The 17,032-nt window shown below is 36.8% G+C and overlaps 2 long non-coding RNA genes across 2 annotated transcripts; one reads left to right on the forward strand and one right to left on the reverse strand.

Annotated features, from left to right (window-relative positions):
- Positions 1–2,772: 2,772 nt before the first annotated feature.
- LOC140002830 (uncharacterized) lies at positions 2,773–10,584 on the reverse strand. Its single transcript, XR_011810369.1, has 4 exons — positions 10,242–10,584; positions 9,616–9,697; positions 6,598–6,670; positions 2,773–5,061 (listed from the first exon to the last, which is right to left on the reverse strand). It is a non-coding gene; the product is annotated as an uncharacterized lncRNA (long non-coding RNA).
- Positions 8,761–16,598, forward strand: LOC140002831 (uncharacterized). Its single transcript, XR_011810370.1, has 3 exons — positions 8,761–8,981; positions 15,674–15,732; positions 16,321–16,598. It is a non-coding gene; the product is annotated as an uncharacterized lncRNA (long non-coding RNA).
- Positions 16,599–17,032: the final 434 nt, after the last annotated feature.

The raw sequence follows: 17,032 nt of genomic DNA on the forward strand, positions 1-17,032 counted from the left end.
CACTGGAGGTTCTTTTTTTTTCTTTGTTGCCATTGCTAGGCAACATGCTAATGACTAATCATGCTCTATTTTGTTAGTAACGAATGAACAAGACTCCCACAAATGTCAGAAATGAATAAACAAATTTCCTCTATATCATTTTTAATAGGAAGAGTTGATGAGAATGGGTCAAAAACCTTGCTGAAAAAGAATACAAAGGGGAAGAGCTATTCATACAGGCAGGCAACTGGACAGCTGACATCTTCTTACTCATGCCTATGAAATTTGTAGATTATGTACTTCTAGTAAGGCATGGATGTCAATTGCTGGTAGGCACAGAAAACTACTAGCTTAGTAGAGTTGTAGTTAGAGTCCAACTAATATTCAGCTCATTGTGGTTTGCATTTTTTTAAAAATGTGTGTATGTGAAAGAAAGAAAGAAAGAAAGTGAACCCTCAAAATGAACCCTACATGAGGAAAAGATGCAAGTAGTTAGGGAATTTAGAACAGAGCAAATGCAGAAGCATTAATAAATGCAGTTTGTTGTGAAGAAAAAATAAGAGCCTGGAGAATCATCAATACTACAAAGCATCTCTATAAGATAGCCTCTATTATTTCCACTCCTCAGAAGCAGTCTGGTTAGATGATCTGTCACAAACTTATAGGTGTTTATGTTTGGCTTTGGAATCACATTCCTGACCATTGTGCCTAGCAGCCTTCCCTCTTCCCATTCCCATACTTAGAGAGGCATCATTGTTCTTATTTTATGTGTGGTGTAAGTCTACAAGGTTTGGAGGAAAAAGAAAGGGTGAAATAAGCACTTCCACAGTATATGTTCCTCCCACTTCTTTGCTTTGGGATACATCTCTGCTGAAGATTCCTGGTATTTTGTCTTTTGTGTTCTGGGAATCAGCAAATTTGTTGCTCTAATTTGATGGCCCTCACCTTTTCTGTTCAGGTTTATGTGCTGGCAGCCTGAGCAAAGAAAAAATCAGGCTTCACCCCTGGATGGCTTCAGGCAAAGTACTGCTAACCTGTGGACATCAAAACAATTTTTTCTACAGTGTCCAACAAGCCTTGGTTCAGATGAGGCAGGATCTAAAAGCTAAAGCTGTTGCTTCTTAAATTTATTCCTTATGCCAAAAGATCACTCCTCTTCTGCCTACATCCTTGGCTCCTTGAACATACTACAATATTCTTTTTTTTTTTTTCTTTGCTATTCATTATTGTTCCTTGTGTAGCTTTCTGTCTGAGAAAGTCCTCAGTAGATTGTTGTATGGCTTAGTGTGTCTGCCACTACATTTTACTGTTTCTCAAATGTTTTAGCAGATCTAGGGGGAATGGTGTATGAAATAAAATAACCAATGAAATAAACACTTCATTTGAAGTGCTTGTTAAATCATATACTGCACTACTTTGGCACTAATCCGAAGATATTTGAAGCACCACTATAGCTAGGCAGACACTGCTCGAGTTTTTTACTAAACAGATTTTTATATTTTGTTGCTTACTTTGCAGCAGTCATGAAATATTGTGCTTGTACTCAAGCTTTGTGTTTGTGCTGTGGCTTGTAATAAAATAAAACCAGAAACGTGTGACAAAAGCATGTGTGCTGAGGATTGAATTTCCATTTCTTAAAGGATTTCAGGGCACTAACGTTTGGCTTTGTGCTTATTAAGAACAAAAGAAACAAAAATTTAAGGGGAAGAATACTGGAGGAGATAAAGTATTTTTGACAGACTACGTTTAATCAAACTGGAAGCAAATGTACTTTTTCAGTATAATGTTATTCCATCCTTCATGTAATATATTATTAAAACAGGAAAAATGTCTAATCATAATCTATGTGAAGATTAAAACTCTATTAATGGATCAATACCCGTATCTTGTTCTCAAATAGCTGTCTTTGCCTTTACTTCTATTAAAACTTTGGATGCATGCTGTATAAGCTGTCCTTGGAGAACTCTATTTTAAAAGGTGCTTGCAAATGGCACATGTCCGGTGCTTCAGAAAATAGCAAAAATTAGAAGATATGCCTCAACTCTCAAGGAATGTGTTGGAGATAGCAACTGGCAAGCTGATTTTTAAAAGGTGGATGTAGGGGTGGGAGGCGGAGAGTAGTTTTTGTGTACAATATGCAACTGTAGCTAAACTTTGCCTGGATTAATTTTTCTTTTTCTGTTTTTTTTTTTTTTTTTTCTTCTTCTTTTCTTTAGCCTTGGAGAAATGAAATTTCACTGAAGCTGACCTTTTATGGAAATAATATAAACTTGGTATATTTTCTTTACCAAGGAACACCTGAGATAAAAAATGTGCAACCTGTTTGATATGGCTCTTGGTTCTTTAAAGTTATATGGGACACAAAAGGCTTTTATTTATTTTGGTGGTTCATTCTCCGAAAGTTGTTTCTGACTACTTAAATCAGTCTACTGAAAGGGAGTGTTTTGCAGTGAAGCTATCTGAGGTCATCTTGCAATATCGGTTAATTTACTAGTTTCACCATGTGAAACTTCTGTCTTCTGGACCAGACATACTGCAACATGCATTTGTGTTCCAAATGACAAGTTGTATGCCATGAGATGTCATGTTCTTAAATCTGGCATGGTCCTTCAACACAAGCAAAAAAGATCATTGCAATATGCTTCACAGACTTAAAGCTTAATGGTAAAGTGCTCTGCAATGCATTTTATTATAATAGCATAGTCAAAGTCAAACAGAAGGTAAGTGCTAGACGATGAGGAGGCTGTGAGGAATATTATCTGGGAAACCACCGTTGTGCTTAAGGAAGGCCACCAAAAACAGTGTTTTGTTTGTGACTTTCATCAGCTCGATAGGAGTTTGAAAATTTATTAGCTAACGAAACTTAGTGATAGAAGGATGCTCCTTGTTTCAATCAAATATCTGGCTGGAATCTACAGTCCTCTTACGAAACTCAGGTCTTATCCTGAGTGTTTGTTATATTTACAATTTCCTTTCAAGTTGGTAGCCAGGACTGCCAAAATCCAAGAAATCTTTCTGCTTCTTAGTTAAAGTTATTTTGTATGTTAAGATATACTATCTTAGCTGATAGTATTTCTCAACAGCTATTGTCTAGCCATCTCAAACTGAAAGCTAAGGCATAGAACAGTGATGTCAGTGTTCTGTAGTTGATATCAGACAGAGGTCATCATTGTTGTACCCTTAATCAGTGTGAATTACAGACCAAATCCAGGCTACTGTCTGTTGGCTGGCTGCCCTTTCCTTTGTGGAATATTGCAAATGACTGTTGGATAGCACTGGATATCCCTTTCTCTGGCTGCGACCTAGATGGCCCATGGGTCTGAACTATTGCTGCTACTCGATTAAGAGGAAGAAGGCGTAGGATGTACTGGGATTTTGAGGCGGTTCCAGGACAGTGAATCAGTCCTTATGGATAAGGGACTGAATTGCTCTTGTTCAACCCCTAAGCTGCAGATTTCACTTCAATATTTCAATTTTTCTTATTTGTATAAATAATTGCTTTAAAAAACAAACACATCAAAAAATAGATCTTTGGCACGTTTGTTGCACAAAAGGACGTAGTCGTGCAGTACTTTGTGCTTTCTTTCAATCTTAAAATAGAAATACTTATTTTTAGACACTCCCGTAGTAGCATTTCCTAGTAGATTCTCTTCCACTTGCCTGTCATTCTGCAAGCTCCCCTCTGTTAAAACATTTTTTTTCTTGTCTCTCTCTTTGTTATAGAATGCAATTGATAAGGAAGCTTCTGGTTTCCCTATTTGCTTTAGTGCTGAAACTGCATCTCAGAGAGTCTGTCAGGAGTTTACCAGCTTGGATATTATACTAAAACAGTATCTTCATTTAAAATGAATGATAAACCTGACACAGATGTTTACAGGATCCTTCTTCAATATGTTATCCACAGCTGGGAAAAAAAATGGAAAGACTAGGGAATGTGCAGAGACCAACAGGAAAAGCTTGGGCTGATGACAGCTTCTCAGGGCAGCACAGGGCAGCAGAATGAAGGATTGATGACTTGTTAAGAAGATGAATTTGGTAATAATTCAATGGTGGGAAAGAGTGTAAGGTGCACCGGAGCCAAGCCAGCTGCTTGCAGCTGACTTCAGCTGGCTCTTAGCCCAGAGCAGAGCAAAGGAGTGCTTGTCACTGTTAGCTTATATATGGTAAATAGAGTTCTACAGGTGTGACAAAAGAGATTCATAGTCAATCTGCTCATGCACAGAAGACTTTAAAAAGTAGCATTTTTTAGATAAAATATTTTCAGATTGAAGACTTCATAAAGAAATTTCCAAAGACTTATTTTCTCAGAATAGCTAGCACCTCAAGAGCTTGGATTTATGAAACCATGTGCTTAACTAGATACACCTTGGTCACTGAGCACACTGAAAAAGTTTCTTATTTCCCTGCAAGAAAGGAATAAAAGTTGATCACGTTTTAAAGACTCACGCAGTTTAGAATTTCTCATCACATGGCCAGGTAGATTTTTCAGATTTTTCTGGAAGCTTCTTTGTTGTAGCTGCATTCTCCTAAACAATTTGCTGCACAACAGTATATTTGGAGGAACTGCCTAATTATGTCTGAATTTCTAAACAATTGCTAAGCATCAGACTACTCCTTGCAACATGGTCAACTACTTAAAAACCCTAATGCTACTGGTCTCTCAAATGCACTCAGTGATTGTGCATGGAAAGGTGTTAAAAGTAAAGCTACAAAACCACCATGAAGGTAGACTGAATTTCCTTTTAGTGTTGATGCTGAAATTTGGGCTTTGTCTAGTTCATGTGGTAGTCTCATGCCCTTAGTTTCTTATTTTGCATGAGCCCAGGGAGATCTCCATCTGCACTTGCTAAGTGCAGCTTGCAGTGTTGCATGTTATTTCCACCGTTCCCGTTGCATTTCAGTGCAGTTGGAAATGCTTCAGCCATAAAGGGGAATGTGCTGCTCAGCCAAGCTGCTGGTAGGTGGCAATGTGCTGCCCAGAAAAGCATCTCCTGTTCAGAAAGCTAAGCAGCATTATCATCTGTCTGCCAATATTCTCCTCCTCACCTGCTATTCCACCTGATGATTTATTCCACCCCAAACCTGAGGGATGTAAACACACAAGGACAAAAAATAAGAATAATGAAGACTGCAAGTTTGTAGCAAAACAATAATTTCAATTACAAAAACAATGAAAAAATGTCATTTTCCTTCAGATTTTTGCTATGAGTACTCCTCTTCTATGAAATAATAAACATGTTGGTCAAAACAACAGTGAGAAAGCAGAGTAATAGAATTAGGTTTGCAAGGAAGTGACACACTTTTATCCTGTGCTTTTCTATTCTTTGTTTAAATCAAATATCAGCAAGAACCTGCTTATAAAAAACAAATGATGTTGTTATCATCTGGAGGAAGAATGGACTTTATGGGTTTGGGCTTCAGTACTGAGCACTTGATACCACTTAGGGGAACATAGAATTTCCCTTTCCTTTAATCAGAAATTCACCTATGATTGCCCATGGTCTGATAACGGGACAACGCCATAAAGGTTATACAGCACTTCAATTCTCCCCAGGATCCTTGTGTGGTCAGTGGAGACAGAGGGCTGTCTAGAAACTAAACTAGAGCAGAAACTGTTTTCAGATACAATGCCAAAGGAGGATCTGCCCCCTCTCCTCTCTGCTGTCATGGATGTACTCAGCCTCACCTCCTCTTTCAATACCATTTGATTAAAAATGGGAAGTATTCTCCTGTTGTTTTTCTCCCTATATATATAAATTATGCACTGTCTTAAAGTTGTATCTATTAAGTTTAGTTATTTAGGTGTACTGAAGTTTTTAACTCTTGTGTTTTCATTTCTTTTTAAAAATTTAATGAGAAGTAATTTAATTGATAAGTGCTGCTGTATCACTGATGCACTGCTATGACACAAAGAGATTTGTTCAAATTAAGCTTAATGAGTTGGCATATTGAAAACTATTTATATATTTATTTAAAAGCTTCCTACAGTGTAACTCTGCAATTTATTGAGGAATCAATATTTTATTAATTTCAATACAGACCATCTTTTTGGTATGATAGGGCACGTATAACATCTTTTTTTTTTTTTTTTTTTTAAGACCATAGTTGAAATTTTTGTAGTTTTGTTCAAAGAGTGATTACATTTGAAGTTTACAGAGTAACACCTGGCACTACAACTGTTCTCATATCCATAAGGTTAGGTAAGGTTATTCTCCATTTGGCTAACTGAGATTAAGAGGACAGACTTATTTAAAGATTAACAGAAAAAAAGTTCTTTAGTCATTGTTTACTAAGGCAGATGCTGACCATATGTACCAGAAAGCAGTTAGACTGCAATCAACCTTTCAGAAACCAGGGTGTGGTTTTCACTAAAAGAATGAGAATTTTGCTTTTCAAGAGAACTAAGCTGGAGATGTAACAGGACAGAGCTCCTTTTTATTGTTAGGGTTGTTTTTGCTTTGTTGTTTGCTTTTAGTATTATTTGTGCTTTCCCTGGATAGTTTTCAGTGAACATGTTTCTTGACAATAAGCTACTTCACAGTCCAAGGAAGTATAAAAATATAGTCAAGTGAAATAGAAATCCATTCATTTCTACTAGTGGGCAGCATTAGAACTCACCTTTGTTAGTGTAATTCTGTTCATCTTTACTGCATGACTAAGGTCTGTCTTCTTTCGTAACCCCAGTTGTCAGCTGAGAATCAAGAAAATCATATTACTTTCCCTGAAATTCTCCAGAATCCTTGACAAAGAAAAGATTCTACAGTTTTAATGTTGCATTTGCTTTTCTCAATGTAATGCCACTTTATATTGGGTGTCAGAGAAGGGAATCTACACGTGTGTATCTGCTTTCACTTGTGATATGGCATGATGTAAGCTTATCAATACTGAATTAGCTTAAATACTGTTGTTTTAGAAGAAGAAAAAAAAAAGACCTAGTAATTTTATTTGTTTATTAAATGCTACTCTTGCATAAAATGATGTAATGGATCTCAATAGAAAGTTTTTCTAAAATGGGTCAAATGGCAAAATTTTTTGTCATGTGATCTCAATCATTAGAGCTAGTTAACACTGTGGTCTCTAATAAAAAGAGAGAGATTACATTTGAAAGTGCCTCAACACTTGAATTTTTTCTTTTTATTATTAAAACAAACAAACAAACAAAAAACCACCATTACCAAAGACTTTGGCAACAGTAATGATTAAATATTTGCTTCCTTCTTTGCTGTATCAAGACTCTATGGTCACATATTACTGTTGTATTTATGGAAGAAGAGCGATGAGATATCTACATAGAAAACATACTGGGCAAGTTACTGAAGCAGATCATTGCAGCTTACTTTGGGTATCAGATAAACTTGTGAACAGGCCAGTGTGGACTTACAGATTGTGAAACTAAGAACTACATGGGAATGTCCACATAGAGACTACAGAGTAGGTATCAAACCCAAACCACAAGCAAACTACTCTAGAAAAAATGCCAAGTCTCCATACAGAGAAATGAAATTGGGCCTGTATAGCACCCTACCACTCAGACATTGGTTCACTCCCTGGAGATGTAGCATAAATGTAGTCTTATTGCATGATTTCTGTTGGGTACTTTAATGGTACTGGGATTTATTAGATGTTGGGGTAGTTAATGTCGGACCCAACAGATTGCTTTGTGGTTGGATTATCATCAACTGTCTCTGACTGGCTTCCAAAGTATCCTAACCACTGTCTCCCTTTCTTTAGAGCTGTGTCATGTCTCTAAGTATTCTAAGCAGAGGGTTAACTCTGGCAATGTTCTATTTCATTGTGGTAATAATGAAATTTAAGCCCAGGTATTCTGTTTGATTTAATTTAATTTCTATGACATACATACGGGTTTCATGAGGTTACTGGATATAGCTAGTATACATGCGCAAAATGGTAACACAAGATTTTAAGAATGAAGACTAAGCAAACACTATTTTAAAAAATGTATTTCGAATGGGACAAACTCTATTAAAAAAAAAAAAAAAGTATTCAGAATGGATTTTGCAGCTCCAGAGATACAGCATGTACAGTTGAAGAACAGCTATCCTTCTGTCATACAGCCCCTGAAAGCACCACAATGCTGTCCTCATGTTTCTATTCAGACATGAGAATACAGGAATACTCTTCTGGAGGAACATCTCCATAGATAAAGTAACAGTTCATTGTGCTCAGGAATATGCAGCATTGTCCATGAAAAACTTAATGGGCACAATCAGCTTCTATAGTGTTTTCCAAGACCTGTTCATTTGGCTCTGAAAACTAGTTCAAAAGGATGAAGCTCAGGATATTCTGCTTCGGATTAATTTCTTGCATACATAAGCAGCTGGAATCTTAAAAATAGTTTTCATAATCTTCAGTGGATTTCTGGCTACACCAGCCAAATTCTACAAACTAACATTCAGTATGTGTAGAAAATAGGCTCATTTCATATGGAATAAATGGAATTTTAAGTCTTCACAATTATTACACTGATAAAAATTATGAAAGTGGCAGACTTTTCCTCACTTGGAGTAGTTGTTCTCTTTTTGACCAGCTTTTCTCTGTTTTACTTAAAAATTTCAGTTCTTCAAACTAGCCTTCTCTCTGTTCCCAAGCTACTCTTGCTCTATCTTCTGTTTTTGTAACTTAGTTTGAAACAATAGCTTCTTCTCTACTTAGTCATAACAGAATATTGCTGATGCATCATTATGGATGCATATCGTGTACCATGTGAACCTTAAAGAAGGTGTAGTTGGTGCACAGTGGCATGTCCTTCTGTGGGAAAGAACAGGTTCAGGGGAAGGTTTGTCAAGTTCCAGTTCTTGCTTACACCTAGATACTTAATGTAATTGGACTTTTCGTTATTGGCCAACACAGAACATCCACCTGTTTTTATGAACCAACAACAAATATGCCTTGTTTTTGTATTGGTGTTTGTTTTCACAGCTCTTCTAGATGCTTTTGTTATCTCTGATGTCTGGGCTTGTGCATCTACTACTGCTTAGCAAGTAAGTGCAGATATTGTACTTTATCTTGAGAAGCTGGGAACATCTAAGAATTTAGGGCTTTGTATCAAAGCCTCTGTCAGAAACACTCTTTTTCTCCTCTTCTTAGTCTGATCTCTTAGTAATAAGTATTGAAGACAAGAAGAACTACTGTGAGCCTAAGAGAAATTACTTTGTGTGCCATGAGGGAAAAAATTAAAGTCAGGGCATGTAATCTGCTCTGCTTTTAAAAATGACTAAGGGAGATGAGTGCTTCTTGACTTGAAATGAGCAGTCATGACACCTGGAAGGTAACAGAGATGTTAGGAATTCTGCTGACAACTTGGATAAATGTGCCAGAAACATTTTTTTATTTTTTTTTTAACTCAGAATGAATACTAATGATGGATGAATGGGAGAAGTGGGGACACAGTTCCTCTGGCTACTGTCAGCCTGTGCTTCAGTGAAACGTACAATAAGGCAGCGCTTGAACTGGTGACAAGATAATTAAATCTGTCAACTGCTTGTGATTGAGTTTATCAACAGGTCATTCACCTTTAGTTTCACCTCTCAGAAATGTTGGTGCATGATGTCACTTAGTTTGGTATATCCCCAGGATTTCAGCAAAAAGACACGCCCAAGTGACTGTTTTTCTTACCTTTCTGTTTCTTCAAATTCTTCCATGTCAGTGTGAGTAGAATAGATGTGATTGGAGGGACTCTGAGGTCAACAGGTTGAATCTGAGAAGAAAGAAAAAAGATGAAGGAAAGAAGGAAAAATGACTTTAAGTGTAATATTTGAAACAATAATGCAGTTTCATTATGTTCCTTTTCAAGACCAGTTCCTTTCAGTTTGGGACCACAGGATGCACTTCTGGGAAGTATGTTAACAACTTAAAAAGCTGTCAGCATAGTTGTCAGCAGAATTTGCACACTGATTAAGTAAGTAGATTTTTCTACCATGATGGTAGGGGTGCTGTAGTTACAAGTATTCCTTCCATTCCTCAGAAGCACACATTCTGACTTCTATATAATCAGACTAACTGATTTTTTGATACTTGCCTAAGGAAAAAGACCCAAGCAGAAAACCAACCACAAAAACAGTTCTCTTTTGAGAACTTGTAAACAGTGATTTTGTTCTATATAAGTATTATATTCATTCCTACCAAAAGGTCCATTGCCATGATCTAATATTTTTCCTTGTTTATTCTCATAACAGGGAAATTAAATTATTGTATAAATCAAAATGAACCAATGCTGAAACTCATACACAAACATAAGTTACCTCAGTGCAGGGAAAACTGTTGTTCTCTCGTACTGGAAGAAATTTAGTACTGTAGAAATGACTGTAAAATTATTTTGCCAAGACTTGATGAAATGTTCTTTTTCCTAGCTCGATCAACTTGTCACTTGCAGCAGAGCTTGGTAAACCATTCTCTACAGATCTGGAAAAAAAAGGAAAAAAAAGAACAAATGTTGCATACCTTCAAACACAGCTAATTCTTCCATTAATGAAATCATCAATGAAAAAAAGATAATAATTGAAAGGACTCCCAGAGAGTCTTTTCAGGGTTTTCTGTCCTTTCATGAAAGTTCCTTATCCTCTTCAAAAATCTCTGAAAAATGGAAAAAATGGGGGTTGTTTTTTCATTGCCTTTTGTTTGTATTTTTTTTTGTTGTTGTTGTTGGTTTGGTTTCATTTTTTGTTTGTTTGTTTTTATTTTTGTTATCTTTAAATTTGTTTTTAGTTGTAGAATGCATGGAATTTTATTGCTTTCGGGCTGCTTTGGATGAAGAGGAAATAAAGAATGGTTGTCAGTTAATGAAGTAAATGAGGTCTAAGAATTTTAACAGGATTTATTTATTGCTAAACTATTTCTTGGACTCTGCAATTTCTGAGCCAACTACCTTAGATAAAAGCAAAAACCAAAAAGGTTGGATACCCATAAAACACTGACTGAGGTTAAATACCATAAACTCATAAAGATATTTTAATCTTCTCATAACTCCTTACCTTTTACTGCTGGTGATATCATCCAGATTTTTTAGTTCCACATGGAAGTTCTCTACTAGTCAGTATATTCACATTTTAGGGAACTGGAGAAAAGCCACAATGCTTCGTTGAAAATGTGCTACCACTCATGGAACACACTGCAGACCAAAACCTCATGATGGCTGAAGGTCTCTATCACATGTGCGACTGTTCTGATTTTTGTCTGTACTTCATGATGTACTGGGTGGTTTGTTTTAAACCAAGCACTCATTCTAGATAGCTCTATGAAATCAAGTACATTTAGGAAGTATATTAAAACAAAGAACATGTCTTGAAGCACACTACATGATTGTTAGAATAGAGGAACTCAGTGAGAATCATTCATCACAAGAGTCATCAGGCCATCATTACAAACTGTGATTCAAAGGCTTTCGTGAGAGAGAGATTAAGACTACACGTTAATAAAAGTGATATCAAAATCACAGGAGACAATGATTTATTTTCCTCCTTCTAATATACATACATTCTATTCTCTGAGATCCTACAGACAGTAGGCAAGAGGACTAATTAAAAAATATTTTTAGAAAGTATAATGCTTTAAGATGTCAAAGAAACATTTAGCCCTCAGAAGAGAAACTGCTGTCACCTTAAAAAAATAAAAGATTACTCTTTCTAAGTGCATCTACAATACTTTACAATAAATGCTTTACAGTATTTCATCCTGGTCTTGTCGTATTGTCTATTTAAGTTGCCCAAGAGTTTCTGCAATAAAATCCTATTTGTGACAGTTAGGAGCTTTTATCTTTTTTAGACTAAAGTTTTTCATGCTGTAGATCTGACTTGGAGATCTGAAGTATTTCAGCGAAAATAGTAAAGGATTTAAAAAAAGTTCTAAAGAAAAAAAAAATGTACTCCTGCAATATAAACTTACAGTAAGACTAGGAGTCAGATACAAGGTCAGCAGGAAACCAAGTGCACCCATGACACTGGGATAATATTAAGAATTGAATTGAAATGTGATGACATTCAAAGAGGAGTTTCGGAAAAGGGGACTGGAACTTTTACTGGAAACCTGAATCAGAACTGTGAGGGGTTTTCTCATTTTTGTCTTACTCCATTGCCTAGAGACACTAAAGATTTTAAACTGTCCTATACAATATAGCACATGGTTAATTCAAATTCATCTGTATATCAGGTAGCACAGTAATGTAGTCCAATAAAGAACCAGAAATCACTTCTTTAACTGATTACCCAACTGTGCTGGGTGTGAACTGGGGCTGTGGTCTGATAAAAAGGAGGCAAGAGCATCATACTGTTAGTTGTTGCATCTCAACTGTAAGAAAGTGTCTTACAACAGGAAAGCTTCAGATTCATAAATTTCTTCTGCTTAGGTTCTGAGCTAGTGTGAGTGATGCAGAACAACTTAAGTCAAATCAGATGAGTTTTAAGCCACTAATTGTGACAAGTTCTTTGTCATGTGTGGCTCGTCTCAAGAAAGAGATTAGTTAATGTTGAAAAACAATATAGAATAATATTTTAAATTTCCATGTATTTCCATTTCATTTTTCTAATTAGATTCTTGTCTCTAATTAGATTCTAATTGTATTATTCCCAGAGCCTGGAACAGAACTTATATTTCTCTCAAAATTACATGTTTTCACCAATGAAGGCACAAAATCACTGGGCAAAGTGTCTCATTTTTATCTCACAAAATCACTGAATGGCTGAGGTTGGAAGGGACCTCTAGAAGTGATCTGGTCTAAACCCCTGCTCAAGATGGTTGCTTAGGACCACATCCAGAAGGCTTTTGAAGGTCTCCAAGGAAAGAGACCCCCCAACCTCTGTGGAGAACCTATGCCAGTGCTTTATCACCCTCACAGTAGAGAAGTGCTTCCTGATGCTCAGAGAGAACCCCTTGTGTTCCTGTGTTCCCGTTTGTGCCCATTACCTCTTTTTCTGGTGATGTGCCCATCACCTCTTTTTGTTTTTCATCACTTCTTTTTTTTTATTTCTTAAATCTGTTCTCACAGAAATGCAAATGACATCGCTTATTGTCTTGGCTCTGGCCAGCGGTCGGCCCCTTATCTAACATGGGGCAGCTTCAGGATTCTTCTCACAGAAGCCACCCCTATGCCCCCCACTACAAAAGCCTTGCCACTACACATACCTGGGACAGTTGATTTAAACCTGTAGAGCGACAGTGACAGCAAAAACCCAGTTAAGGAGCTGAAAATTGAAGCAGTAAATAAAAGGAACCAAGGTACACATAAATTTGTCTTTTTTTTTTTTTTTTTTTTCCATTTTTTTAACATATACAGAAAATATTAAAAATCTGGGTAGGCAAACATTCTGCCCTTGCATTAAGAAGCTTAAAAAAGCATGAGTTGTTCTGCTAGCTATCATTCTGCAGCACCAATAGACTGTAATTCAGTTTATTGGACAAATGATGTATTTGAATTTGGAATTTCCACGTATTATAAATCCTGTTAGGATCTGCTATGTAACTATCAACGGATAGACTTGTGACACTATAAGAATGACTTGTAGAGTACCATGCTAAGACTTAATCCATCATTCTTTCTTCTGAATGTGTTCCACTGCAGCTTCCCCAGCCTGTTTACTATCTGCCTCTCATTTCCTCTTCTTTCTCACATAAGTGCTGAAGTCTTGGCTGAGCAAGAGAAAATTTCCAAATTCTCTGTCTATTCCTGTTGTCTTTATTCATTATAAGGAAAAACATGAGGAAAGACAGGATTTAGAGTGTAGGAAAAGACAAATAATGGAGAATTTGGTTCTGCATGAAGACCTCATGACTGCAGTCTAATGCTGCCACATAAAGGTGCTGGGAATCAGGTCCTACCTGACCTAGTGGTTGTATGTCTGACAGGGTCATTCCTGGAAGGTTAATGTTCTCTGCAGCTCTACAGTTCTGTCACTGAAATTTTGACTATATGAGGAAATGGAAAGGAATTTTTGTTCATTAGAGTATGGATCGTCTTTGCACCCTGATATTTGGTTTCTGTCTTACTGTACGTAAGAATAGACAATAAAGTAGTCAGAAAAGGTAGAAACTGTCCCACTAAATCAACTCTGCATAGAGGACAGTTTTTTTTTCAGAGAATTTTACTCCTGTACTTCTGCAGAAACTAATCTAATTTCATTGCTGTGCAGGAGGGCATATGGTTTATCCTTAGACACAAAATCAATTAATTTTGACAGTTACTTTCACATTTATAAGCCATTTAACTAAGATTTTTTAGTGGTTTGTGTTTACAAAATCAGTAAATTTCCTAAATACAACAGAACATGTTTCTATAAAACTGTCCTGACTCTTTCCTGTCTTCTGCAAACAAGTAGTATGGCCATAACCAGAATTACAGTATTCATAATTACAATTTGATGTGAATTCCCCCCGTATTACTTGCTCCCCTCCGAATCTAGTTTAAAGCCCTGCTAGTGAATCCAGCCAGCATGCTACCCGAACTGCTCTTGCCTCATGTGGTCAGGTGTGCCCCTCCTGTGTCAGAATGCTCCGTCTCTCAAAAGCATGCCAAGATCATAGAACCTGAAACCTTGATTGTGGCATGAGCTATGCAGCCAATCATTCACCTGATCCGTACACTGCCTCCTCCTCTGATCCCAGTGTCCAGCTGGAAGGATTGATGAGAACACTGCTTGTGTTCCTGATCTCTTCAGCATCATTCCAAAGGACATAAAGTCCCTTTTGATGTTTCCGAGTCTCTTTGTCATGGCCTCAGCTGTAACCACCTGGCTTGACCAGTCTCGGTAGCCTCCTTGTGATGTCAAGAATACGGGCCACAGGCAGGCAGCAAACCTCTCTTGAGAGAGTCTGTGCTTAATGTGTGTATGGCACAAATTACAATGAGCTTGTATGTGTTTTTAAAATTTTCTATTTATTCCATATATACATGTATATATATATATAAGATTTTCCTAAGTCTACTTTATTCTTTCTGCTTCATGAGATAAGTTATTTATTGAAACTGGGTGATAAATAAATTGGTGCACATGCTCTGGTACAGCATTTGGAGAATCTCAGCAAACTTTCTAGAGCCAGTGCACTATTCATTGAGTAACCATTGGTAACCATAGAGCTCCTACTTACAGCATGCTTGACTATCAAAAAGGATTGAAGGACAAAACAATCCTCTTTTAAAGCATCCACTTTTTTTACTGAGGGCCCTTTCACTATGTTGGAAACAATTTTGTATGTCTGCCACATTCAATACGCAGCAAGTACTGTGCCAGCTGGTCTGGAATCAACATGTTGAAAATATTCATAGGGAGCACACCACATGCTCAGGAAGATGGAAAACAGAATCTGACAAAGCAGCTGATGCCTGTTGGTGATGCTGAACTAACAGGCTACCATGCAGTGAGACATTTCAGATTCAAAAAACAGTACATTTCCTTCTTGCTTTTGACTGTGTTCCCTTACTGGCATGTGGCTTGTAATCCTTAAGAGGCATTCTCTACTTCACCTACTTCCCTGTTAACATGATACATTTCCATTTGTTTTATGTTCTGCATGGTCACCAGCAAATTCAGTCCTTCCCATCCCCTGCTGGCTTCTACAGCATTCTGTAGTTGTCTCTACATCTTAAATTATTGTCTTTACATCTTAAATTATTTAAAAAACAATTAAATATTATTGTAAAGTGCTCAAGTACTCTTTCCAGTAACATCTGATGATTTCTCTGTAGCATACATCAAGAGCTGTTAGCTGATCCACAGGTGACAATGTGAGCTCTTCATTGACTTGGTGAGTATTCACTAGCAGTCAGAGAGATTACAGTATTAGTTCACTGAGCCAAATGGACAGCTTTTAGACTCCAGATTTTATAGTCCACAAAGCCTATATTTCCCCTTGCTTTCCCTAATTTTACACCAGTGTGACTCTGGTGACTCAGTGAGACAGTTCTTTGTTTGCCATCAGGCACAGAAGGAGACAGGAAAGTTCTGCTCTTCCTTGCCCGGTACTGTCTATGCTGGCTTTTGTTTTGTGAAAACTTGTCAGCAATAAATGGTTATGCAGACAGTATGTATATGAGATAAAAACAAACTAAACAAACAAGCAACAACAACAACAAATATATGGACAAATCCTTAATATTTTAATCTGCCAAATAACAGATGTACTTTTGTTCAGAGGTTTTCATGTGTCACTGTCTTATCCTATCCTAAACCATCCCCTGTAGAAAAGATTTTGTTTGTTTGTTTTGATTTTTTTTTCTGATGCTGTCACCATCTAATTAACATAATGTGTTGTGAGTGAGATAAACAATGTGTTGTGAGTTAAACTCTATGACATTCCAGCTGGATTTAAATCAGAACTGTTTGCTCTTTTCAGAAAGATCTCATCAGGCTGACAGTCTAGCAATTTCACTGCTGTCCTTTACATCATGAGACTCCTCTCACCATCTTAATGCCTCACAAGGACAGACACTGCTGCCAGCAAAAACTTTATTGGAAGAGGCTCTGCAGAGATGATGCATTAACTCTAAAGTGCCAAAAAATTAATTGTGGGGCCAAGCTGAATGTGTCACTGCCTTTAATGTCACTTTATCAGCAAATTGGAAAGGATTATTATTCAGATTAATGTGAAGACTATTCAATACAACAGATGCACAATTGCAGAGAAGTGCCAACTTCTTTCCTTGATTGTTCTTTGCTTTTGAAGTTTTGAAGTTTGAAAGAGTGAGACTTCAGCTCACTGAAGGCTCATTTAAATCAGCAAAGTTTTTCCACTGAAAAGTGTAAGGGAGTACAAAGCTTCATGAATCTGGGTTAAAGTTGTGATAATCATTCTAGTTGTGATAATCATTCTAATAGGTTCAAGTACTAGGAAAAATAGGGAGAGGTTAAAATTTTTCTCCTTTTGACAAGTGAGAAGTGTAACTAACTTACCCACACACTCTCACAGATCAAACATAGATCTGAAACTTGCAGCTTTTTGTGTTTTCAGAGACTGACTTCTTGAGATTATTCTCTTATAAAATGAGTACTAATAGAGTATGGAAGAGGAAGAAGCAGAAAAAATGAAAAATTATTTATATTTTCAT

The sequence above is a fragment of the Anas platyrhynchos genome, chromosome 6 (genome assembly GCF_047663525.1).
Source record: "Anas platyrhynchos isolate ZD024472 breed Pekin duck chromosome 6, IASCAAS_PekinDuck_T2T, whole genome shotgun sequence".
NCBI lineage: Eukaryota > Metazoa > Chordata > Aves > Anseriformes > Anatidae > Anas > Anas platyrhynchos.